Source organism: Jaculus jaculus, chromosome 3 (assembly GCF_020740685.1).
Source record: "Jaculus jaculus isolate mJacJac1 chromosome 3, mJacJac1.mat.Y.cur, whole genome shotgun sequence".
NCBI classification, from domain to species: Eukaryota; Metazoa; Chordata; class Mammalia; order Rodentia; family Dipodidae; genus Jaculus; species Jaculus jaculus.
This window is the reverse complement of record NC_059104.1, coordinates 93,746,775-93,772,442: the sequence shown is the minus strand read 5'-3', so window position 1 is coordinate 93,772,442 and position 25,668 is coordinate 93,746,775. Positions and strand designations below refer to the sequence as shown.

At 39.6% G+C, this 25,668-nt stretch overlaps 1 protein-coding gene and 1 pseudogene across 4 annotated transcripts in view; one reads left to right on the top strand and one right to left on the bottom strand.

Moving 5' to 3' along the window:
- Window positions 1–25,668, top strand: part of Arhgef12 (Rho guanine nucleotide exchange factor 12) — a 180,587-nt gene that overhangs the window by 50,653 nt on the left and 104,266 nt on the right. The window contains exon 1 of one of the 4 annotated variants that reach the window (XM_045146303.1): window positions 9,846–10,004. The exons of the other annotated variants lie outside the window; for them this stretch is intronic. The gene's annotated coding sequence lies outside the window, so the exon portion shown is untranslated. Of the gene's footprint in view, window positions 1–9,845; window positions 10,005–25,668 lie in introns of those variants that run through there. 4 annotated transcript variants of the gene reach the window in all.
- LOC123459712 lies at window positions 7,666–7,761 on the bottom strand (annotated as a pseudogene).

Below are 25,668 nucleotides of genomic sequence, written 5' to 3'. Positions count from 1 at the left end.
GCTACAAGTTGCTGGCAAAAAACACTCAACCAAGAGCAGCTTGTGGGAAGGCAAGGATTTATTTTGACTTACAGACTTAGGGGGAAGCTCCATAATGGTAGGGGAAAAAATGGCATGAGCAGAGATGGGCATCACCTCCTGGCCAACATCAGGTGGAGTAGCAGCAGGAGTGTGTGCCAAATACTGGCAAGGGGAAGCTGGCTATAATCATAAGCCTGACCCCAACAATATATCACCTCCAGGAAGTTTCCCCAAAGCTGCTATTGGTCAGATGATTTTTGCCAGTAATATGAACCTGACTACAACATCCACCGTGTGCATCTGCCTTATCTAAGTCCTGGGGAATTGAACCTGGGTCCTTTGGCTTTGCAGGCACACACCTTAACTGCTAAGCCATTCCTCCAGCTCATCTTTTTATTTTTGAAGTTTTTATTTATTTACTTATTCTTTATTTCTTTTTATTTTGTTTATTTATTTATTTTTTTCCAAGGTAGGGTCTCACTCTAGTCCAGGCTAACCTGGAATTCACTGTGGAGTCTCAGGGTGGCCTTGAACTCATGGCGATCCTCCTACCTCTGCCTTATTATTTCTTTTGAGGTAGGGTTTTACTCTAGCCCTGGCTGACCTGACATTCACTATGTAGTCTCAAGATGGCCTTGAACTCCCAGTGATCCTCCTGCCTTTGCTCTCCTCCTCCCCTGATGGGATTCACAGTGTGCACCACCATGCCCGGCCCTCTTTGTGCATCTGGCTTTACATGAGTACCGAGGTATCAAACTTGGGTGATTAGGCTTTGCAGGCAAATGCCTTAACTGCTGAGCCATCTCTTCAGCCCAATAAAAGTATTTTTAAAAAAGTAAATCTAGCCAGGAGTGGTTTATTCACAGCAATCTTCCTATCTCACCTGTCCAAGTGCTGGTATTAAAGCTGTGTACCACCACACTCAGCTCCCTAATGTCATCTCTTTCAAGTGTACAAGGTTTATGTAGCCACAGATTATCTTCCCTTTCCATTTGTATGATCTCATTACAAGAGGTAAACACCATTAAATTTCTTTGTACAACTTCATATATAGATCGTTTTGTAACTTGAAATTGTCATTTAGCGGTGCATTACTTCTTTTTCTTTTCTTTTTGGTTTTTTGAGGTAGTGTCTCAGTAGCCAAGGCAGACCTGGAATTCACTTTGTTGTCTCAGGCTGGCCTTGAACTCACAACGGTCTTCCTACCTTGGCCTCCTGAGTGCTGGGATTAAAGGCATGTGCCAACATGCTTGCCCTGTTTTTCATTGAGTAAGTGATGATGGAGTCTTAACTGTTAGTGATTCAAATTGCTGTCAAATTTTTTTTTTTAGGCTTGGTCTCATTCCAGCCCAGTCTGACCTGTCCTCAAATTTACAGTGATCTTTCTGCCTCAGTTGAGATATAGGTGTGAGCCATCGAGCACAGCTAAGTCAAATCCACCATAAAATATGCAGATAATTTTGTGCTTTGTAATTTTTAAAACGTTTAGATAACAACTCTTTTAAAAAATATTTTTATTTTTATTTATTTGAGAGAGAGAGAATGGGCAGGCCAGGGCCTCCTGCTGCTGCAAACGAACTCCAGATGCATGTGCCTACTTGTGCATCTGGTTCATGTGGGTCTTGGGGAGTCAAAACTAGGTCCTTTGGCTTTGCAGGTAAGCAAGCACCTTAACCGCTAAGCCATTTTCCCAGCCCCAGATAACACCTCTTAGCTTAGAAGTCCACACTAATCATTTTATTTTGCCTCCTGAACTTTTTAAGACTTAAATGGAAGAGACTGATATTCTTTAGTTTCCAAGTAAGATTGGTAAAGTGATAAATAGCTTAAATTCAAATAAACATGCTCAGAACGACCCTCTCGGTTCCCCCCCCCCATAATTAGCCACTGTCTGTCCAGGTTATAAGCAAAGTTAATCTCATCATGTAAACTAAACATTCATTAACAACTGGATTCACTTTGAAATGTACACAGCAAACACTGCAGAGTGAATTGTTGCTATAATCCATGGGGGTCTTGAGATTGACGTCAAAATACAAGTACAGCTGTACAAGCAGTGGGAAGCATGCTTTTGACATCCTTGTTCGATAGTCTTTTTGACATTTCCTTTTTATGCTTCCTTTTCTTGCATTTAATAGTTAAATATAGCTTTAAATTTTTCTATCATTCTTTAAATCAGTACCGGTACAGAACTTTTCTTGATTCCCTCTCCTTTTGCGATTTTCCTTTCTTTTACTTCTATTGTTCTAAGTACTTATGATGAGAACTTCTTAGAAAAAAAGTTATCATTTACTTTTTTTTTTCAAAAGGGGGGGGGTTAGATTTTCAGACAGATTGAGAAGCTAAAGAGGATATAAGCCTTATTTGCATTCAGTTTACTCAACTAACATAATTGGTGAATTAGTATTAACATTAAAGTCCACAAGTAATTCAATTTTTCCCCCTCCCTCTATCCCTTCTTCCCTCCCTCCCTCCCTCCCTCCCTTCCTCCTGCCTTTCTTTCTCTTTGTTTATTTTCTTCCCCTCTTTCTTTTTAAAAATATTTTATTTTAATTTATTTATTTTACAGAGAAAGAGGGAGAGAGAGAATGGGCACACCAGAGCCTTCAGTCACTGCAAGTGAACTCCAGACACGTGCATCCACTTGTGCATCTGGCTAATATGGGTCCTGGGGAATCAAACCAGGGTCCTTTGGCTTTGCAAGCAAACACCTTAACCGCTAAGCCATCCCTCCAGCCCCTCTTCCTCCCTCCCTCCCTTCCTCCTTCCCCCCCCTCTCTTTTTCCTTCCTCCCTCCCTCCCTCCCTCCCTCCCTCCCTCCCTCCCTCCCTCCCTTCCTTCCTTCCTTCCTTCCTTCCTTCTTTTTTGAGATGAGAGTCTCATTCTAGCTCAGGTTCATCTGGAACTTACTCTGTAGTCCCAGGTTGTTCTTGAACTCACTGTGATCCTCCTACCTCTGCCTCTGAAGTTTTGAGATTAATTTATTCATATTTCTTTTGTTTTTACCTATTGTCCAATTTCTGTTCTAGGATACCATGTTAGATTTATTCGTCATGTCTCCTTAGTCTTGCAGTACAGTTTAAGAAACTTCTTTATTTTTGGTGGTTTTGACATTTCTGAGGAGTATCCTTGGATATATATTTTAGGGTCCCTCCACAGTGAAATCTGTGTAATGGTTTTCCCATGGTTAGAAGTTATGTATAGAGCTAGGGTTATAGTTCATGGGTATAGTTCTTGCTTGGCATGGGTGAAGCTCTGAGTTTAATCCTGAGCATCCCAACCATCCAAGAACAAAAATAGTCTTTGGGGGCTGAAGAAATGGCTCAGTGGTTAAGGAGCTTGCCTGAAAGGCCTGATGACCTAGTTTAATTCCCCAGTACACATGTAGAATCAGATGCACAGAGTGATGCATGTATCTGAAGTTTACTTGCAGTGTCAGGAGGTCCTGATGTGCCCATTCTCTCTCTCTCTCTCTCTCTCTGCAAATAAATGAATAAACATATTTAAAAACTTAAGAGTCTTTGATTCCAGATAGCAATTTTGATCAACTGACTATAGAGTTTCTCAGGTTTATTCACTGTAAAATACTGAAATGTTATAGATAAGCTGTTCAGAACTGAGAATAAAATAAATAAATAAATACACACACACACACTCCTCTCTCTTTCTCTTTCTCTTTCTCAAGGGCTGGAGAGAGGGTTTAGTGGTTAAGGCACTTGCCTGCAAACCCAAAGGACCCAGGTTCAATTCCCCAGAACCCACATAAGCCAGATGCACAAGGAGGCACATGCATCTGGAGTTTGTTTCCAGGATGCTAGACATCCTGGCACGTCCATTCTCTCTCTGTCTGCCTCTTTCTGTCTTTCTCTCTCTCTCAAATAAATAAATGAAAACAAATATGTTTTAAAAAAAACCCAGCTGGGATGGGTATGGTGGCGCACACCTTTAATCCCAGCACTTGGGAGGCAGAGGTAGGAGGATAACTGTGAGTTTGAGGGCACCCTGAGACTACATAGTGAATTCCAGGTCAGCTCGGGTTAGAGCAGGACCGTACCTCAAAAAATAAAACAAAAAACCCAAAAACTCAACTAAATTTTAGTTTTGACACAGTGATTTGCTTTTTGATGAAATTCTAAAGATTTTATGCTTGTCTAAAGGAACCAGTTTAATATTTTAAATAGGAAGTTAAAGAACCTGGTCAGTTTATCAGCTCTTTATAAATTCTACATTCCTGAACATATTCTCTATTCTTTCCATTTTATCTTTGTTTGTTTAATTTTTGAGGTAGAGTCTCCCTCTCTCTCTATCCCAGGCTGACCTGGAATTCACTATGTAGTCTCAGAGTGGCCTCACACAGTGATCCTTCTACCTCTGCCTTCCAAGTGCTGGGATTAAAGGTGTGCACCTGCTTTCTTTGTTTTTTTTTTTTTTTTGAACATCCTTGAGTCTCATCCTTGAGTATTTTGAAAGCTAGGTAGTTTTAAGCGACCACTAGTATAATTAGCATGAATTAGTTCCATCATCCCACAAAGTTCTTTTTTTTTTCCCTCAGTAATTTACAATCACTGATCTGCTATCACAATGGTTTTACTTCTTCCTTGGCTTGAAAATGTATTGATTTCCGGTGTGCCTGTCTTTCCTTTCATCAAGCTTAATGCTTTTAAGATTTGTCCAAGTTGTTGCATATAGTAGTAGTTTGCTCCTGTTTTTCACCATGTATTGTTTCACTGTGTGACAGTACCGGTGGTTATAACTAAGATAACCCAAGGCTGCGTACTTTATTGTATAAAGAGGAAGTTTATGTATTCACAGTTGGGCCAACTTAAGGGCATGGCTGCAGCATCAGCTTTGCTGTCTGTACTTTTTGGAGGGTAACATCACTATGGCAGGAGCATGGATGGGGCATGATCATCACACTGTGAGATAGGAAGCCTGAGCAGAGCCATTCTTAATCTTGTTCGTTCATAGCCTGTTCTTGTGAGAACCAACTAAAAGTCCCATTAGAATCCCTCAGTTGTTCTGAAAGTAGTGCCTCTGGTGACTTAAGTTCCCATCAGACCTCATTTTTGTTTGGTGCTTTGATTTTGGTGCTGGAGAGTGCAACCAGGGCCTTCAAGCTTAATGGCAGAGCATTCCTTTTCCACCTTTTAAAGATTGCTTGTTTTTATTATTCAGAAGGGCATGTGCCCCCTTCACAGGCTCCTGTCCTTTGTGGTTTGAGCATTTCTTTACATTGTGGAACTACTAGATGCTGTAGACTCATCTTACATTCTTTGCCAAAGCTGAAGAAGATCATTTCTTTCATTGAATTGTATTTAGAAACCAAAATGTAGCTGCTAAGTATGCTTATTGTTAAGGGACAGAACTGGAGATCTACACATGTACGTGTATTTCTTATCCCTACTGATTTGTATGTATCAAATTGAGAGCTTACTTACTGTGTGTTCAGCCACGAATAGGACATCCAAACCACCCTCTCTAAAACCTAGGGAACCTGAGGAGGCAGAAAGCAGGTACGAGTAGGAGGAGGGCTGCAAAACGCTGTCTTTTGGATATGACATGCTATTCCATTCACAAATTCATAGCAGCTGTGGTTCCCTACGCAAGCAGGAGCCTGTCACTATTGATGGGGGATGGGGCCATGAGCCCTCCACGCCTCCCAGAGTAAGCTGGGGGTGGCTGCGAGGAGGGAGTTGGCTTTATCAGTGGTGTAGCCACTATTAAATATACTCCACAGTACATAATCTTCTACCTGTGGTCATGTGAGCAACCCTGACTTAATGCAATTGGCAAAAAAAGCCATGAAAGTAGGATGGGAATTAATATGGAAGAAGAGAGTGATGGGAGGATAAGAGAGAGTGATAATAGAGAATGGGCTAAAATACATTAAATGCATTATATACATGTATGAAAATGTCAAAAATAAATAAAAAAATTTAAAAACTTTCTGTTTTTAATCTATGACTTTCTCATCTTACCATGAGAAGCATGGCTCCAGTCACCCATTATTCATTTACTTACTTGTTTGGCTGCAGTCCCCATTGAAAGCAATTTCAGAATTGCTAATCTGTACTGTGTTTAGAATTATATTTCTGACTAGAATATAGTATTTATATACAGTTTCTTTTGCCATTGGCTTGCAATTCCAGTTTCAAAAGTTAGGTTAGCTAATTTTTGTATTGTGCTAGGGAGTGAAACTGTAATGTGAACTTTGCCACTGAGCTATATAACATTCCTTTTTTAAAAAATATACTTTTGGGGCTGGAGAAATGCTTAATGGTTAAGGTGCTTGCTTGCAAAGTCTTAACAATCCAGGTTCAGTTTCCCAGTACACATGTAAAACCAGATAAACATAGAAGTGTATGCCTCTGGAGTTTGCAGCAGCTAGAAGCCTGACACAAACATTTGCTCTCTTCCCCCTCTCTCTCTGCTTGCAAATAAGAATAAAAATAAAAAAAAAAAATACATACTTTTGGGTTGGAAGGATGGTTCAGCAGTTAAGGTGCTTGCCCGTAAAGCCTAACAACCTGAGTTTGATTCCCCAGTACCCAAGGAAAGCCAGATAAACAAAGTGGTGCATGCATCAGGAGTTTGCAGTGGTTGGAAGCCCTGGCATGCCCATTCTCTCTGTCTTTTTTCCCTGTCTTTCTCTTCTTGCAAATAAAAACAAAATGCTTTTAATTTGTAATATTTCTCTGTGTGTATGTGTGTGGGGGGGTGCGCTAGGATTTCTTATCACTGCAAACAAGCGCCAGATGTGTGTGCCACTTTTTGCAGTTGGCTTTATGTGGGTGTTCAGGAAGTGAACTCATGCTGGCAGGCTTTGCAAGCAAGCACCTTTAACCTGAACCCTCTCCCCAGCCCAATACTTTTAAGTTTTTTGGTTTTTCAAGATAGGTTCTCACTTTAGCCCAGGCTGACCTGGAATTCACTATGTACTCTCAGTGTGGCCTCGAACTCAATGATCCTCCTCCCTCTGCCTCCCGAGTGTTGGGATTAAAGGCATGCACTACCACACCTGGCCTTAAGTTTTCTTTTTATTGACAGCTTCCATAACTGTAAACAATATCCCATATTAATTCCCTCCCTCCCTTTTTGTTTTTTTTTTCAAGGTAAGTTCTCACTCTAGCCCAGGCTGACCTGGAATTCACTATGGAGTCTCAGGGTGGCCTCCATGGCAATCCTCTTACCTCTCTGCTGCCTTTGCCTGGCTCCCACTTTTCCCTTAGAAATTCCACTCTCCATCATATCCCCTCCCCCTCTCAATCAGTCTTTTATTTTTATGTTATGATCTTTCCTCCTATTATGATGGTCTTGAGTAGGTAATGTCAGGCACTGTGAGGTCATGGATATCCAGGCCATTTTGGGTCTGGAGGAGCACATTGTAAGGAGTCTTACTCTTCCTTTGGCTCTTACATTCTTTCTGCCACCTCTTCCGCAATAGACCCTGAGCCTTGGAAGGTGTGATAGAGATATTGCAGTGCTGAGCAATCCTTTGTCACTTCTCAGCACCATGATGCCCTCTGAGTCATCCCAGGGTCACTGCCGTCTGAAAAGAGAAGGTTCTGTAACCAAAAGTGAGAGTAGCATTAATATAAGGGTATGAACATTAAGAGAAGTGCTTACTGGGCAGTTTGGTGAGCAAAAATTATGGAATGCTTCATGAATTTGCATGTCATCCTTGTGCAGGGGCCATACTAATCTTCTCTGCATCCCAGCTCTCATGCTTGTGTAGCAAGCACTTTATCCACTGAGTCATCTCCCCAGCCCAAGATAAATCTATGTATTTTGGAAACTGGGTATGGTGGCGCACGCCTTTAATCCCAGCATTTGCGAGGCAGAGGTAGGAAGGAGGATCACTGTGAGTTCGAGGCCACCCTGAGACTAGAGTGAGACCCTACCTCAAAAAACCAAAAAAAAAAATTTTTTTTTTGGGCTGGAGAGATGGCTTAACGGTTAAGGTGTTTGCTTGCCAAGCCAAAGGACCCAGGTTTGATTCCCTAGGACTCACATAAGTCAGATGCACAAGGAGGCCCATGTGTCTGGAGTTTGTTTGCAGTGGCTAGAACCAAGCACAACAATTCTCTCTCCCTGTTTGCCTTTCTCTTTCAAATAAATAAATTAAAAATATTATGAAAAATATTTAAGAGTATGTATTTTTGTTGTTGTTGTTTTTTTGAGGTAGGGTCTCACTCTAGCCCAGGCTGACCTGGAATTCACTATGGAGTCTCAGTGTGGCCTCGAACTCACAGCAATCCTCCTACCTCTGCCTCCCGAGGGCTGGGATTAAAGGTGTGCGCCACTACACCCAGCAAGAGTATGTTTTTTTAAAAAAATATTTTATTTATTTGAGAGAGAGAGAGAAAGAAAGAGAAGGGGGTAGTGGAGAAAATGGACACACCAGGGCTTCCAGCCACTGCAAATGAACTCCAGATGCATGCCTTGTATATCTGGCTTACGTGAGTCCTGGGGAATCAAACCTGGGTCTTTTGGCTTGGCAGGCAAGTGCTTTAATTGCTAAGCCATCTCTCTAGCCCCCCAAATATGATTTTTTAAAATTCTTTTATTTATTTAAGAGAGAGAAGGAGAGAGAGAATGGGCACACCAGGGTCTCTAGCCACTGCACACGAACTCCAGGTGCTTATTCCACCTTGTGCCTCTGGCTTATGTGGGTCCTGGGCAATCGAACCTAGGTCCTTTGCCTTTGCAAGCAAATGCTCTAACTGCTAAGCCATCTCCCCAGCCCCCAAATAATGCATTTTTAGAACAACTTTTACCAAGATGTGGGCTCCTTGGAAGCTGTCTCATCATAGCTCATGATGGTTCTGAGGTTTTATGAATTGCTTCATAAATTTACAGAACCTTGGGTTATGATATATGTTGGCAAATTATTCACTGGGATTGAATAGATTAGATATATCAAATGCTTTAAGGAATTTGCTTTATAATCAAACAGTCTGTTTTTTAGTTCAGTACTAATATATTAGTCCCGGAAGTTAAATGCATGCAAATTGTGATTTGGTTGATACGTCTTCTCAGTATGGCAGTGCTTTTGTTAGAGAACAGTGTTTGATGCTGATTACTGTTTTAACAAAATTACATGGCTTCTGGGGTTAGATTCCATGAGTATGCCTCTTTCTTCCCTTATTTGCTGTAAGTGGCAAGGATGCTAGTTAACAGCATGCCAGACATCATGATGCCTGGGGCATAGAGACCTGGGAAGATTTACAATAATCAAACACAAACGGACAGAATAGCATGAAGAAATTTCAATCCTCCTAGCCTTGCTTACAAACCTAATTAGGCTTATTGGGGCAGAAAATACCCCCCCCCCTTGTTTTAAATCTCTCTCTCCTCTCACACCCCTTGTCCTAGATTTTGTTTGAAGGGGTCATATTACCAACAAAAGGAGTTTTCTTTAAAATTCTAACTTGGTTTATTTAGGAAAATAGCAGAAATGACAACAAAATAGATATTTGAGAAACTCCATTGTGGTGCTGTATTCAGGAAATTCCATATTTAAAAACCATTCTGCTTTCCCATAGAAAATTGTTGTTGTGGTTGTATAATTAGATCTGGTACAAGTATTTTTGATTTTATGGAAGCTATTTAGCATGCTACCTTAAAAATATTGTCAGCTAAGCCAGCTGACTTTCTCTGTATTATTTGTATATATCTCCTGCTATAATCTAGTGAGAGGTACCTGGATGCTGTTTTCTGCCTTTCCTTTAGCTGCGCTAGGCTTTAGATGGTGGTGGCAGATGATTGGGGGTAGGAGAAGAGGTGGGGTTTCTTCTTACCATCCCTCTTGTGGTCAGTAAAATCACTGACAAATGCCTTTCCAAGGATGTGGAATGTATGCATAAAGGAAAAGCCTGTTATTGCTTGAAGGAATGGTGTTGGGTGAGGATTTCACTCTCCTTACTCCACAGGAAAGAGCCTTCTGAGCGTCTGCTTCTCTGCTGATCTGTCTCGGTATCCAGGTAATCTGTGGCAGTCTTTGTCTTCTCCCTAGTATATGAAATGAGGCAGAATGGTAGAAAATAGCTTCAGTGAAGGGGATATATCCATAACAGAAGGAAATCTACAAGGGAAGGGATATTTGCACATAATTCAATATTATTTCTTACCATAGCTTTTAAGGGCATTTTCCCCCATTCATGTCTTAAAAAGCTCAATTTGACCGAAAGGAAGAAAATTCTTAGTTTTGAAAATCTGTGCCTTAATTGCTTAGTGGGAGAACAAAGGTTTTAGCATACAGCATGCAGGGAAATCTTTATTCAAAAGGCAGGAAGCAGTACCCTTCTGTTACCTTTTTAGAAATGAGCTGGCATAATAGCTCTTGAATCTTAGTTAGGAACACTGACTTATTCCATGAATCGCAATTTAATTATCTCATATTTCAGATGGTTGTCTCCCTTTTATACCCTAGGGACTGTGAATGGGGTGTGGGGGGGCAGGCATGGGGGAAGGGAGTGTTTTTATAGATAAATCTTTATAATACATGTTTATGTGGAAAAGATGATATTCTTAACACCAAAACTCTTTGATCAACTTGAATCATTTATATCCTTTGTTCAGTTGATGAAATTTCTGCTCTTGTCAGCTAAAATGCTGATCATAAGTATGAAGCTGCTGGGTTGCTATGATGGCTGGAATTGCATTCTGCTTTTCTCCCCAGTATATATTAGGGAGCAGAGGGCATGAATGTGAAAACCAGAAATACTATAGAATGCTGAAGGTTTTCATTTTCGTGATGGTTAGAAGGGTGGCAGGGAGGGTTGGTGGTACTGGCAATTGAACCCAGGGTCTCCTGTGTGCTAGGCAAGGACTTTACCACTAAGCTACACCCTCAGTCTGGGTTTTCTTTCTTCTGAAGGCGCTTTTTATCATAGAAATTATTTTCTTGTGGGTAGATACAGCTAGGACTATAATTTTGTATGCTAAAATGTTTTGAACTGCAAGCTTCTTTGTAGACAGATTAAAGCCACTCTTTGAAGCTACTATAAAGATTTCAATTAATTGGTTATCTCTGTCATAGTTACTTACATTGCTTCTTACATTTTGAAAACTGGTTGGCCACTCAGAAATATTATCAAATGACTATACTTGTTGAGATTTGCATTATGCTTTGAACTTTTAAGTATATAGAGTTATAGTCTAGTAGAGGATATAAAAAGCTCATATAGACAATGTTCCATTTTTAGTGTTAGTATGTAAGTATTGGTAATGTAGCTATGTTCTGACATGTAGGTGTATGCCATAACCTACTATGTTTAATCCACATAATAACCCAGTCACAGAATTACTCATTTTGAGAGGTTAATTCATCATTAGTAAACATACAGTGATAAACCTAAGGACAGTCAGACTTCAAAACTAATGTTACTATTTACATATGAGCTAATAGATTAAAACATTTTATCCCAGTGATTGACATCAGAAAGAGATGCAGTGAAATGACTAGGTGATAGGGATTGTAGTCCCTGCCAAAACAACAAATGATTGGGTAAATCATTTTGCATCATAGTATGAGGGTTGGACTGGTAACCTAAAGTTCATCTTTGACATTATATGATTCTGTTGTTCATTATAGGAAATTTTCATGAGGGATTTTAAGGAAACAAGTCCTACTGCTTTAGAGTTCTATTGATATGTTTTGGTTTTATTACTGATTCCACATAACTACAAAACCAGTGCCGCTTTGAGGGAGGGATAGCAAAGAGGATATATATCACCTAACATATTATACAGAGCATTTACTAAGATCATTATCATTTATTACCTCCCATTTCTCTTTTCCCCCAATAGATTACAAGAGCCTGTAGTAGTGCCCAGCTACATTTTGTACTATTGTAAATTCATTTTCTGAGAGAACAAGCAAACAAGTAGATTGTTACATGGAATACATTACACCAAAAGGTTCTCTTGGGGCTAACATTACTCATCTTACTATTATAGTAATTGTTTAAAGAATACGTTAAAAATGCTGAAAAGAACTGGGTGTAGTGGCGCACGCCTTTAATCCCAGCACTTGGGAGGCAGAGGTGGGAGGATCACTGAGAGTTCGAGGCCACCCTGAAACTACATAGTGAATTCCAGGTCAGCCTGAGCCAGAGTGAGACCCTACCTTGAAAAACAAAAAAACAAAACAAAAAAATTGCTGAAAAGATAGCTATAAGACAAATTAGTCAAGAATCTTGAACTGCTAGAATTTTCCCATACAAAATTACTGATAATCTAAAATTTACATAGCGTTCTATTCAATACATTACTAATATATTATTTTATTATTATTTATTTATTTGAGAATGACAGAGAAAGAGGCAGAGAGAGGGAGAAAGAGAGAATGAATGGGTGCGCCAGGGCATCCAACTAGTGTAAACAAAACTTCAGACACATGCAGCGCCTTGTATATCTGGCTTCCCTGGGTCCTGGGGAACTGAACCTGGTTATGTTGGTTTGTAGGGAAGTGCCTTAACTGCTAAACCATCTCTCTAGCCTATCAGCTTCTTTTTACAGGCCCAAATTTAAACTTTTTGTTTGTTTGTTTTGTTTTGTTTTGTTTTGTTTTGTTTTGTTGTGTTTTGTTTTGTTTTCGAGGTAGGGTCTCACTCTAGCCCAGGCTGACCTGGAATTCACTATGGAGTCTCAGGGTGGCCTTGAACTCACTGTGATCCTCCTACCTCTGCCTCCCGAGTGCTGGGATTAAAGGCGTGCGCCACCATGCCCGGCTCAAATTTAAACTTTTTAAAATATTGTATAGATTGTATTGAGCTGGCTACTGCTTATGACCCCAGGTATTTTTTTTTAATTTTTATTAACATTTTCCATGATTATAAAATATATCCCATGGTAATTCCCTCCCTCCCCACCCCCACACTTTCCCAAATTCCATTCTCCATCATATTACCTCCCTATTACAATCATTGTAATTACATATATACAATATCAACCTATTAAGTATCCTCCCCTCTTCCTTTCTCTTCCCTTTATGTCTCCTTTTTACCTTACTGGCCTCTGCTACTAAGCATTTTCATTCTCACGCAGAAGCCCAGTCATCTGTAGCTAAACCTCAGGTATTTTTACTCTCCTCCCCCTCAGCCAGCCCAAGCACTCTAGTCATGCCCAGCTAAGTACTTGCTTTTCCTTAAACACTTCAGCATGTGTTTCTTCCTTTGTTTAGAGCAGGATTGTCCAACCTTTTAGCTTCTTTCTTACATTGGATGAAGAACTGTCTTGTGTCACACATTAAATGCAGAAATACTAACAAAAGGTGATGAGCAAAAAAAGGTCTGTATATAATTTTCATGATATACACTGTCGCAAAAATGTGGCTCACATAATATTTGTAATTATGTGGCACCATGTTTAGAGAGTCTTTTAAAATTGTTGAGCAAATCCCCAATTTGTGATTACTAATAAAGTAAATGAACATATCTAAGTAATAATACTTAATTGATTTAAAAATATTTTTATAAAAGAGGCCAACATAAAACTAATGAAGACTAGGGAGATGGCTCAGTGGTTAAAGGAGCTTGCTTTCAAAGTTTGCAAACCTGGGTTTGATATCCCAGTACTCATGTAAAGCCAGATGTACAAAGTGCTTTTTGTGTTTGAGCTGTGTATGATGGCTCATGCCTTTAATCCCAGCACTCAGGAGGCTGAGGTAGGAGAGTTGCTCTGAGTTGAAGGACAGTCCAGGGCTACAGAGAGTGAGTTCCAGGTCAGCCTGGGCTAGAGTGAGACCCTACCTTGAAAAACAAGCAAACAAACAAACAAACAAAACCTAGTGAGATATTTAGTATTGTATTTGAAGAAAAATTAACCAGTATCTGGTTCCATGGAAGTAGATGGAATTTTGAGTTGTGAGGTGCTCGTCAATATTTTGGTTCTAGATTTACTCTGAGTGTGATTCATTCTTGAAAATAGGTTTTCACAAATATGGGTGCTGCCAGAAAGCAGGTGACATGAATAAGGTGTGACTGAAGTGGTGGATATTTCATGACCAAATATTTCTTTGAGTATTAGATTACGTCACTGTACTTTAAATTTGAAAATTGTCAGGTAACATATTTTTGTTGGCTGAAAGTGGAGTCTAAAATATACTAAAATACTGAGTATTTTTCTGGAAATTTTTTTTTTTTTAAGAAACAGAGGTCATTACAGCCTTAATTTTTAAAATTTATTTACTTGAGAAAGGGAGAGATAGAGAATGGGCATTCCAGAGCCTTCTACTGCCATTGCAAATTAACTCCAGATGCATGTGCCACTTTGTACATCTTTTGGCTTTATGTGGTTACTGGGGAACCAAAAACTCTGGCTTTGTAAGCAAGTACACCACTGAGCCATCTCTCCAGGCCCTCCTGGAAATCTTGAAATTTTGAAATCTGTTTTCATATTCTTGTATCAATTTGAAAATCAAGTCTGTGTGTGTGTGTTGTTTTGCTATTAATAGGACTGTGTTTGGCCATGTGTCAAAATGTATAACATTATTTTGAGTTTGCCATAATTTAGTTTCATCTGGGAGGCTCTTATGATTTGAAAATTTGTATTCAGAAGCTGATTTTCACCTTGAGGGAGACACATGTTTAACTCATTTAAACAAATGGTTAAGTCCACTACAAATGCCAAATCTATTTATTTTTATTTTTATTTATTTGAGAGAGACAGAGAGGAAGAGGCAGAGACAGAGAGAGGAGAATATGGGCACGCCAGGGCTTCCAGCCACTGTAAACGAACTCCAGACGCGTACGCCCCCTTGTGCATCTGGCTAACGTGGGTCCTGGGGAACCGAGCCTCGAACCGGGGTCCTTAGGCTTCATAGGCAAGCTCTTAACTGCTAAGCCATCTCTCCAGCCCCAAATGCTAAATCTATATGCCAGTTTTCATCATCAAGTTTTGACTCCAGTTTTGTTTGTTTAGTTTTCAAGGTAGAGGCTCACTCTAGCCCAGGCTGACCTGGAATACACTCTGTAGCCTCATGCTGGCCTTGAACTCACAATGATCCTCCTGCCTCAGCCTCTCAAATGCTGGGATCAAAGGTGTGTACCGCTATACCCAGCTTAAAGACTTTGTTTTTGATATCATGAATGGCTTGACAATATGTCACAATTCATAAAATCTTTACTATTTGGCTTTGACTTAGCCATTTTACTTCTGTAAAGTGATATCAGTACTTTTAAGATATTCCAGAAATTGACAATAATTTAATCCACTGGCCCTTACGAAATCCAGTCTTATATAAAATGATCCATTTTTAATGAATTTTGGCCATACATTTTCTCTTTTCTTTTTTTGTTTTTCAAGGTAGGGTATCACTCTAGCCCAGGCTGATAAGGAATTCACTATATAGTGTCAGGGTGGCCTTGAACTCATGGTGATCCTTCTCCCTCTGCCTCCCGAGTGCTGGGATTAAAGGTGTGAGCCACCACGCTCGGCTTGGCCATACATTTTCTTGATGTACTATGCAACAATACTTAGTTAACCGTGACTTTGGGGCAGCAGTTATGTCATTGTCTATTAATTTTACAAGTTCATTTTTTTCCTACTATCACCAGGGCACTATCAATGAGAAGAATGCTCTAATTTGTTTTTTTCTACTTTGTATAAACCTCTTATGTATTTTAGTGGTAGGAGAAAGTAATTTCTTTAGTGGTATCAACACCTCTAATAAAAATGCCAAGTTGAGGGCTGGAGAGGAGTGGCTCAATTGTTAAGAACACTTGCTTAAGCATAAGTGCCATGTGGATAGAGGACTCCCAAGTTTGACTCTTCAGAACCTTTGTAAAAAGCTGTGTGTGGCAATCATGTCTGTAACCCCAATGTGTGTGTGTGTGTGTGTGTGTGTGTGTGTGTTGGGGAGTGGGGGTGGTGATGAGACTAGATCATTAATGGACAATAGCTCCAGGTTGAAGAGAACAAAAGCAGTCCTACCACAGTAGCTTTTTTGGTTTTGTTTTGTTTTTAGCACTAAAAGTAAAAATAAAGGCCAAAAATTCACCTTCCATGAAAGGATATAATTGTAACCTTACACAACTAACTAGCAAACATACCTGCCAAATCTGTTGAGTTCTGGATCATCACCAAGGAAATCCAGGTAGAGTCTGAACAGGAGGAATGAGATTACCTTAAACATAAGGATCACAGACCTGAAATGCAGATCCCACTGTATGCTAGGACTTAAAAGGCACTATCAAGGTTTGTGGAAAGAACAAGGGTGCAGGGTACTCTGGCTGGCACATTCCAAGTTTTAAAATGCTGCTACAGATCATTGGAAATGATACTGAACAGAGCAAATGTCACTGACCATAACACAGAAAACAATATCCTCAAGCGCTTCGAACAGTGACAAAAAAGAGAAAAAGTTAATAGTAGCTAACACTGCACATTTGACATTCATCAGTAACTATTGATACATTTATATGTATCACCTTATGTAGTTTTCAGTAATTACCATTATTATTTTTTTGTTATTTATTTATTTATTTGAGAGCAACAGACAGAGAAAGAAAGGGGTAGATAGATAGAGAATGGGCACGCCAGGGCCTCTAGCCACTGCAAAGGACCTCCAGACACATACGCCCCTTGTGCGTCTGGCTAATTGGGTCCTGGGGAACCAAGTGTCTAACCAGGGTCCTTAGGCTTAACAGGCAAGCGCTTAACTGCTAAGCCATCTCTCCAAACCAGTAATTACCATTATTATCCTTACTTTATTTTATTTTTTTGAAAACAAGAGGGCTGGAGAAATGGCTCAGTGGTTAAAGGCACTTGTTTGCAGAGCGTAATGGCCTGGGTTCAATAATGGAACTGAAAAAGTCTTCTCAACACAAAGGTTATATGTCTTTTTTTTTTACAGTTACAACTGAGATGGATTTTATTGAAAAAGCTAGGTATATAATAGCTTTTTGTTTTATGAGACAGGGTTTAGCATAGTCCAGGCTAGCCTTGAACTGGTACTAGTCCTCTTGTCTCCACCTCTTACTGAGTGCTGGGATTACAACTGTATGTCATCATGCCTGACTGGCTTCACAGGCACGTGCTCTAACCACTAAGCAGTCTCTCCAGTCCCATCGTATTTTTTGACACAGAGTCTCTCACTGAACCTGGAAGTCATCAATCCATCTAGACTAGCTAGTCTGAAGTTACTATATCCTTCTTTCATGGAAGGTGAATTTTTGCCCTTTATTTTTGCTTTTAGTGCTGAGCAAAGCAACTGTGATAGGATTTCTTTTGCTCTCTTCCATCTTTACCTGGAATTATAGACATACCTAGAAACATGTAGTTTGTTATTCAGGTGGAAACATGCTCTTCTTTAGACATATAGCTGGCAAATTGCCCATCTGGCAAATTGCCCATCTGGCAAATAGCAACTGAGTTGACTGAGCTTTGGGATTGGAAGATGCAGATTCTGTAAGCATTTTGTAAACTTTTGCAAATTTGTAAGTATATAAGTTGGCTTATCTTTTTCTGAAACTACGTAAAAGTGCATGAAGACCTTTTTAGTCAAATACCTTGTACTACTTTTTTTTTTTTAAAGAAATTTTAGTTAACTGTAAACAATAAAAGGAAGTTGATAATGTGTTCTAAGATGGTAGCCTAGAGGTTGAGTAGGAGCTCTGGTTGAACAGTCAGGTTTTGAACCTAAGCTCCTTTCTTCATTTACTAGTTATGTAAATTGTAGTTATTTAGCTTTTCGGAATTTAACCTAGGCTAAGATATCATCTATTTCATAAAATTATTGTTAGAATGAATTAGTACATGGAAAATACTTACTGCAGAGATTCTGAAGTAGTCATGTAAGTTTTCAAGTTTATTGTCATGGGTTTAATTGTTAATCATCATCATTATTATTATTATTATTATTATTATTTTGTTGTTGTCTATTTCGAGGTAGAGTTTCACTCTAGTCCACGCTGACCATGAATTCACTATGTAGTCTCAGGGAGGCCTTGAACTCATGGTGATCCTCCTACCTCTGCCTCTTGGATGCTGGGATCAAAGGCATGCGCCACCACACTTAGCAACCATTATTCTTATGGATACTGAATGACATGTGTTTACAGGAATCTACCTAGCATGATTTTGAAATGTTCTTACTGTGTAGCCCAAGTATGCCTCCTTAGATTATAGGTACATACCACCATGCCTTGCCCTGGCATAATGTTTGACTATCTAATGTAACTTCAGGCTTTGGTGTTCTTCAGTAAACTATTCTTTTCAAATGAGTATTTTTTTTTTTTCCAGATAAGCAAAACCCAGAAAAAAAAAAACAGCACAAAGCTAGTGTGGTGGTATTCCTATAATCCTAGCACTTGAGAGGTAGAGGCAGGAAGATCAGTAGTTAAAGGTGATCCTCAGGTGTAATAGCACGCTTAAGAACAGACTAGACCCTGTGTCAGAAAAAAGAATCAAATCAAACAAAACCAGCATAGATTATTGTATTGTTCATTACTTCTGTAAGTTACATTCTATTCTGTTTTCCTCCTTACATATAAATTCAGCAGGTGGTATTTTTAATTTTTTTTCAAAAGCATTAAGAAACCTTTGTTCTAATGATGATCCTATTTAAATTGTTTCCAAACTGGTAGAAAACTAGGGATGGGGAGATGGTTCAGCAGGTAAAAGTACTTGCAACAAGTTTGAGGGCTTGAGATCAGAGCTGGATTCCCCAGGACTCATGTCCTGGATGTGGCCACACCAGTCTGTAACCCCAATCCAGTGGGGAGCAGCAAATGGAAAATTGCGGGGACTCCCCGAAACGACAGCTCTGTGTTCAGAGAGACTCTGTTTCAAGGAAATATGCAGATGAGTGATAGAGGAAGGACACTAGATGCTGTCCTCTGGCCTCTGGATGCCCAAGGGTCCGCACATCTGCACATAACATGTACATATACCACCCATACATACCACAGTACTGTACGTGAACAAAAGAAAAAAAAAAACTAAATTTAACCCCCTTAATGGGAAATGTATCCATTTGCTATCCTCCACCCTCCCAGGATAGGCCTCCCCTCTTCTTCCAGGAACTATATTGCTCTATCTAGCGGGGTCTTCCTGGCGTTGGCTGGCAAACAGTACAAAGGCCACATTGAGCATAGCTGCTGGGGAAACCCTTTTTCCTTCTCTGGCCTGTAAATACTGTTCTGTCTCTGAAAAACTCTGACATCAGCTCTTGGAAAAATTCAAATACTTGAGTTAGAAGAGGGCTGAAACACTTGTCTGGGCAGAAACAAAGGCTGAACTACTCTTATGAGTTGCCAGATGCCTCTCAATCTTGAAGTTTAGCAGCTGTCCTCATTTAGCTTCTTAATTCATTCTTTTTCTTAAATAAAATCTACCTTTAAGATTATGTGACTGTAAGCCAAGTTGGGCATGGTGATTCATGCCTGCAATCCCAGAACTCAGGAGGTTCAGGCAGGAGGACTGCCACAAGTTTAAGGCCAATCTAAGATATATAGTGAGTTCTAGGCCAGTCTGGGCTACCAAGTGAAACCTGTTCTCAGAAAACCAAAACAAAGAAACTGAAAAAGATGATGTAGACTTCTTGCTTGAGGAACAAAGTAGAGAAAGTATCAATATTATGACCCATGGAGGTTTCGACATATTAGATGCTTTATAACTGGTACAGTTAGTATAGAAGTTGATTTAGTATGCAAATGTGAAAATTTATTCATTGTTATTATTTTATAGGCAGACAATTTGGCGCCATTTATTTTACTTATATTTACATGCTTTTTTGAGACAGACTCTTACTGTCTATCCCAAGCTAGCCTCTAACTTGTGACCATTTGGCATTACCTCCTATGTTCTGGTATTATGGGTGTATGTTACTACTTCCTGCCTATTCTTTTGACTATGTGTGTTTACTTATTCTTTTTATAATTAACAATAATTTTATCTTCCAGTGAGTACTTTTCCTACTGCTTTAGTATTTTTTTCTTCCAATCCAAAAAAAAAAGTTTTAGAACTAGATCACTTAGCCTTTTCTCTCGCTTTCTCCCAGTCCCAATTGCTTAACATTTCTTTTTTTTTTTTAAAGAATTATCGCCATCTTTTTATTTTTATTTTTATTTATTTGAGAGTGACAGACAAAGAGAGGAAGAATCAGATGGGGGGGCGGGGATGGCCGCATCAGGGCCCCCAGCCACTGCAAATGTGGGTCCTGGAAAATTGAGCCTCGAACCAGGGTCCTTAGGCTTCACAGGCAAGCATTTAGTGCTAAGCCATCTCTCCAGCCCTCACCATCTTTTTTTTAATTTAATTTTTATTAACATTTTCCATGATTATAAAAAAAAATCCCATGGTAATGCCCCCCCCCACTTTCCCCTTTGACATTCCATTCTCCATCATATTACCCTCCCATCTCAATCAGCTTAACATTTCTTAATGGCCAGAGTCGTCTTTGATCTGCATTTAAGCTCTACATATATAAACAAGCGTTAGCATAGTCGTCTTTGTAGTTTTGGCCTTTGCCTGGCTCTTCTGTTCTTGCAACCACCTCTTCTTTTTGTTTAAAATGCTTTTTATATTTTTATTTATTTATTTGTGAGAGGGAGAAAGGCATATATATAGAGGGGGAGGGAGGGAGAATATGAATATGGGTGCATCAGGACCTCCAAGCAACTGCATATGAACTCCAGATGCATGTGCCACCTTGTGCATCTGTGGCTTATGTGGGTTCTGGAGAATTGAACTTTAGCTTTGCAGGCAAACACCTTGACCACTAAGCCATCTCTCCAGCCCTCCACCACCTCTTCTGCAATCCTCCCTGAGTCTTGGAGGGTGTGATTGCGATGCCTCACTTAGTGCTGAAGACTCCATTGTCCCTTCTTTTCAGCACTTTGGGGGGCTTTGCGTTACACCCCAGTGGTCATCATCTGAAAAGAGAAGCTTTTCTAACCAAAAGTGAGATGAGCAGTAATAATACTGGTATAAACATAAGTATTCAGAGGGCAATGTAGTGGCCATAATATATCCATTTATCTAGCAACAACAGTTCCACCCCCTCCTTCTAGGGCTTATGACCTCCTCAGCCATCGGCTTTTGATTAGGTTTACAGTACCAGGCAGGAATTCTCTCCTGTGGAACAGGCCTCTAATCTAATGAGAGCAGTTGGTTTCCCCATAACAGATGCACCACCATTGTATCAGTTGGTCAGTCTCAAAGCTTTCAGGGTCCCCTACTGGCTAAGACAACTAGCCAACAGGGAAGAAGCTTCCAGCTCAGATCCAACTTGATTTCTCAGTGACTTGCAGCCTAAGTGTGTGCAATCTCCAGTAACAGCATCTTGCCATCTAGTTCTGGTGGCCAAGCAAGAGCCTTGGCAATAGTCTGTAATGTCTTGGGGCATCAGGGACCTCCCTGGCCAACAGTTCAATGGAAGATATCCCACCCATGGCACTGAAAACTTTCTAATAACCATCTATGGTTTCTGAACATAACATTATTTACCTCCACAAGATTCCTGCTTTCTTAAGACAGAATTTTCCTGTGTGTCCTGGAAGGCCTTGTACTTGCTAAGTAGCCTGGACTAGACTTGAACTTATGGTGGTTTTTCTGCTTCAGCCTTTTGAGTGCTAGGATTATAGGGATGTGCTACTGTTCCCAGTTAACAGTGTTCTTTTAAATTTTGGATTAGATCATGATTAAACTCAAGTGAGTAAGTAAGTAAATAAATAAACAAGCTCTTTAGGGGTTTTCCATTACATGATGAATAAAATCTGAAGCTTGTGACCAAGGCACATATGCTTACTTTTTCTGGCCCTGTCTGGAGTTGGTCTCATCTCAGTACTACCATTTGGTCATTCTCTGCACTCAAGCCGCAGTGGACTTTGTATTTCTCAAATATGCTCAGCTGCTTATCCCTTGTGACCCTTGTAGTCGCTGTTCCTTTGCCTATTACTAACTTTCTGGCTCCAGATCTCATGGCTTGCTCTTTTTGAGACTTTAGTTCGTTCTCAACTCAAAATACTACTGAGTCTACTTTGAATAAGTTGAATTAGCCCATTTAATTACAATCACATACTTTCAGTAGCTCATAGCAACTTATCACTATTTGAAATAATTTGATACAACTGTTCGCTTAGTTAGCATCTTTTTCATATAGAATGTAGAGTTCTTGAGACCAACCTTTTCTGTTCACTAATATAACCCCCTTTGTCGTAAACACTGCCTGGCACAGATTTGTTTGGGTGTAACTTAATATGTGTTTGGCTGTATGGCAACATGAAACTCAAGTAAAAATGACATTTACTAGTGAAAAAAGACTAGAGGTAAGTTCCAGAAATTGTTGCTTACGTATATTCAGGGCTTAGGCATCTTCCATGGTTCCATTGTTGCCATCAGTATCAGTTTCATCCTAAACTAGTCCTTAAGGTAAGTGCTGGTCAGAGCTCCTGCTTCCTCTTCAAGCTAGATGGGTGAAAGTGACCTGGGCTTCTCTCAAGAGTAAAGAGGTTACTTTCCGTGACGTCTCTAATGATTTTCATTTCTGTTTTCATTGATTTCTTTTTGAACCAGTCACATACCAAAAAACGGGATTGCCATTAGGCCAAAAAAATGTTTCTGCAGGTGGGGTCAGTTTTCCCCAAGTCATCTGGGCTTGCAGGGGTGGGGAGGGGCATGCCAATTCTCTCTCGTGCGCATGCTCTCTCCCTCTCTCTCTCTCTCTCTCTCTCTCTCTCTCTCTCTCTCTCTCTCTCAAATAAATGAAAAATAAACTCTAGGCTGTTTTAGAAGAGAAAGATCTAAAACCACTAGTGAGCTAGAACTAAAGCAGAGTAAAATAAATAGATTAACACATAGTGGAATTAAACCAAAAGCTGGTTGAGAAGATTACTTAAACATTTTGGTAGGCTGAGTAAGAAAAGGGACAAGACAAGTATTCCAATCTTGGGATTAAGGTGATGTCAGTACAGCTTCGATAGCTATTAAAAGGTCAATAAAAGAAAATTACGAATAACTTTATGCCAATAAATTCAGTTTAAATGAAATGTGGTTTAGACATAAGTTTCAGTTATACATGTACTATATAAACATCGACTACATACTCTATAGAAGATGGTAAAATCTATGTGTGCACATGCCCTTATGTGCATATGTGTATGTAAGTATAAAGATTTTAGGTTAGGTTTTCATCCCAGGAATACAAGAGTAGAGTGGGAACGTGCTCTTGTATTTTCTGGTATTCAAAGGACCCTAGAGCACCTTGTAGTGCAAGAAACAAGGAAGTACTAAACATGCAGAAGGGTAAAGGCGTGCCAGCAGTACATAGGTATCAGCCTAAAAGAACTCTCCCATGGCTTAAGCTAACAATTGGTCAAGAAAATAAAAGGCATAGTATTTGATTCAATTTCAAAGTATAAATAAACAGAAACAAACCCATACAGATAGGATAGATGGAAGTGAGCAGGTTAGTATAGCATCCTCTTTCTCCAGGAGATGGAGCTTAATGCTGTCAATTTCCAATATAGGTTAGTCTGGACCTTTTATGTTGCTTTGTGTTTTTTTTTTTTCTTTGTTGTTTGTTTTGATAAAGGGTCTCTTGTAGTCCAGGCCATCCTGGAGCTTGCCGTGTAGACAGGGCTGCTGTATAATTCGCAGTAATCTGCTTGTTTCAACCTTCCAAGTGCTGGCTTTACAGGACTGAGCCATGATTCCTGGCTTGGGTTAGACCTTTAATGACTTGCTTCTGAAGTGTAAAGGGTGGCAAGCTAAAATCAGAAGGGTTACAGGGATAAGCCTGTCAAATGCCAGCTTAACAAAATGACCAAAGGTAATATTGCAAGTCATATAACATAACATGTTGGTAACCCTCTGTCCTGATATAGTATGAAAATGAATCTTCTTCCTTTAGTCTTTTTTATTTTCTTTCTCTCCACCTTTTTCTTTTTTAGAAACACTATTTATTTATTTATTTATTGGAGGTAGGGGGGAGAGATATTATGCCAGGGCCTCCAGTTACTGCAAGCATCACCTTGTGCATCTGGCTTACATGGGAACTGGTGTATCAAACCTGGGTTATTAGGCTGCTCAGGCAAGTGCCTTAAATGTTAAGCCATCTCTCTAGCCCCCTGAAAATGTATCTTCTGAGATGTGTGGAAGTGGGCACTTTCCTGTGATACTACAAAAATAGGCCAAGACATGTGTGGACAACTGATGAGCAGCCAAAGTACAAAGGCAGTGCAGCTTTTCATTGTGCTTGCCTCAGTGGCACTGGAGCTAGACTACCTCTGTTTCCATTTGTACCTGTCTGTGCAAGGCGATCACAAAATTGAACATGGGCTTAGAAGGAAAATAGACAGTTATTAAACTTTTAGAAATTTGAGAGGGTAAACATTGTCACTTTGAATTAGACAAAGATTTCTTGGATGTGCCACCAGGACTGTGTGCAAAGACCTAGTTTCCAAACAGAGGGATACTCACAGGTACCAGGATTTTAGAGTAACATCCTATCTTTGAGGTGGACACATTTAGCATTGCCTTCATGTTTAATGCAGTCAAACTGATAAATTTGCATACACATAATTATGTTTTTTACACACTTCATAAGAAATATGTCTTTCTGGGAGCTGGTGACATGGCTTAGTGCTTAAGGTACTTGCTTGCAAAGCCTAAGATCTCAGGTTCAATTCCCAAGTACCCCATTAACCAGATGCCCAAAGTGGCACACACATCTGGAGTTCGTTTGCAGTGGCCAGAGGCCCTGGCATGTCCATTCTCTATCGGCCTCTCTTTCTTTCTTATAAAGAAAGAAATAAAATTTTTAAAAAGATAACATCTTTCACACTGGCTTACTCTTTCCCAGTGTGAACCATATGAATATGTGGTTAATAAAACACAATTTCACCCGAAATTGTTAACATTTCCTGTTATTTATTCAGTTTCTGGATCATCTATCTGTGACTTGTTACATGAATCCTTGTCTTTGCTTGTTCTTACCTATTGTGCCACATGTAGTCACTTAGTCACAAAGTAATGTTACTTTGGCCCTTTGCCTTTTAAAGTCAGTTTTTAAAAGTTCCTGCTGTTGTCTCTTTTGATAAGGGTTAGACACTAGTGCATTGAATTTCACTGGAGGACCAGTGTGTCCTTTTTCTTTTGTAGTATCCACACAGACTGCTTTACTCCAGTCCACACTCCCATTTGACTCCTTCTTATAAATGACTTCATCATAAGAAAGAAATCAAGGGGGGAGTATAGGACTTGAGTTCAGTTGATTTTTGTTACAACAGTGCTATTAGAATGAAAAGTGTACCTAGTTTAAGTACATACAAAAGAAATTGACTAAATTAAATAGCCATATCACAGTATAGATGTTTTGAAGCTTTGTATTTTTACTCTCCACCAGTGAAGCAAATTATTTAGTGCTCTGCTTTTAAAATCTTTGTTTTATATAGAAGTTCAACATATAAAATAAGTAAAGCAGCTTTGTTATATGGAGAGCTCAGAGCCAATCTACCCACTGTCAATCCATGATAGATCTCTTATGAACCCTAAGACTTTTATGGAGCATAGGTTAAAACAGTACTATAACAAAATATTTAATAATGTAAAATCTGTTGATATTTATTAGTTTATTTACTTAGAGCCAGTGTCTGTCCATGTTTCTCAGACTGGTCTCAAATTCCTGGGTTCCAGTGATCC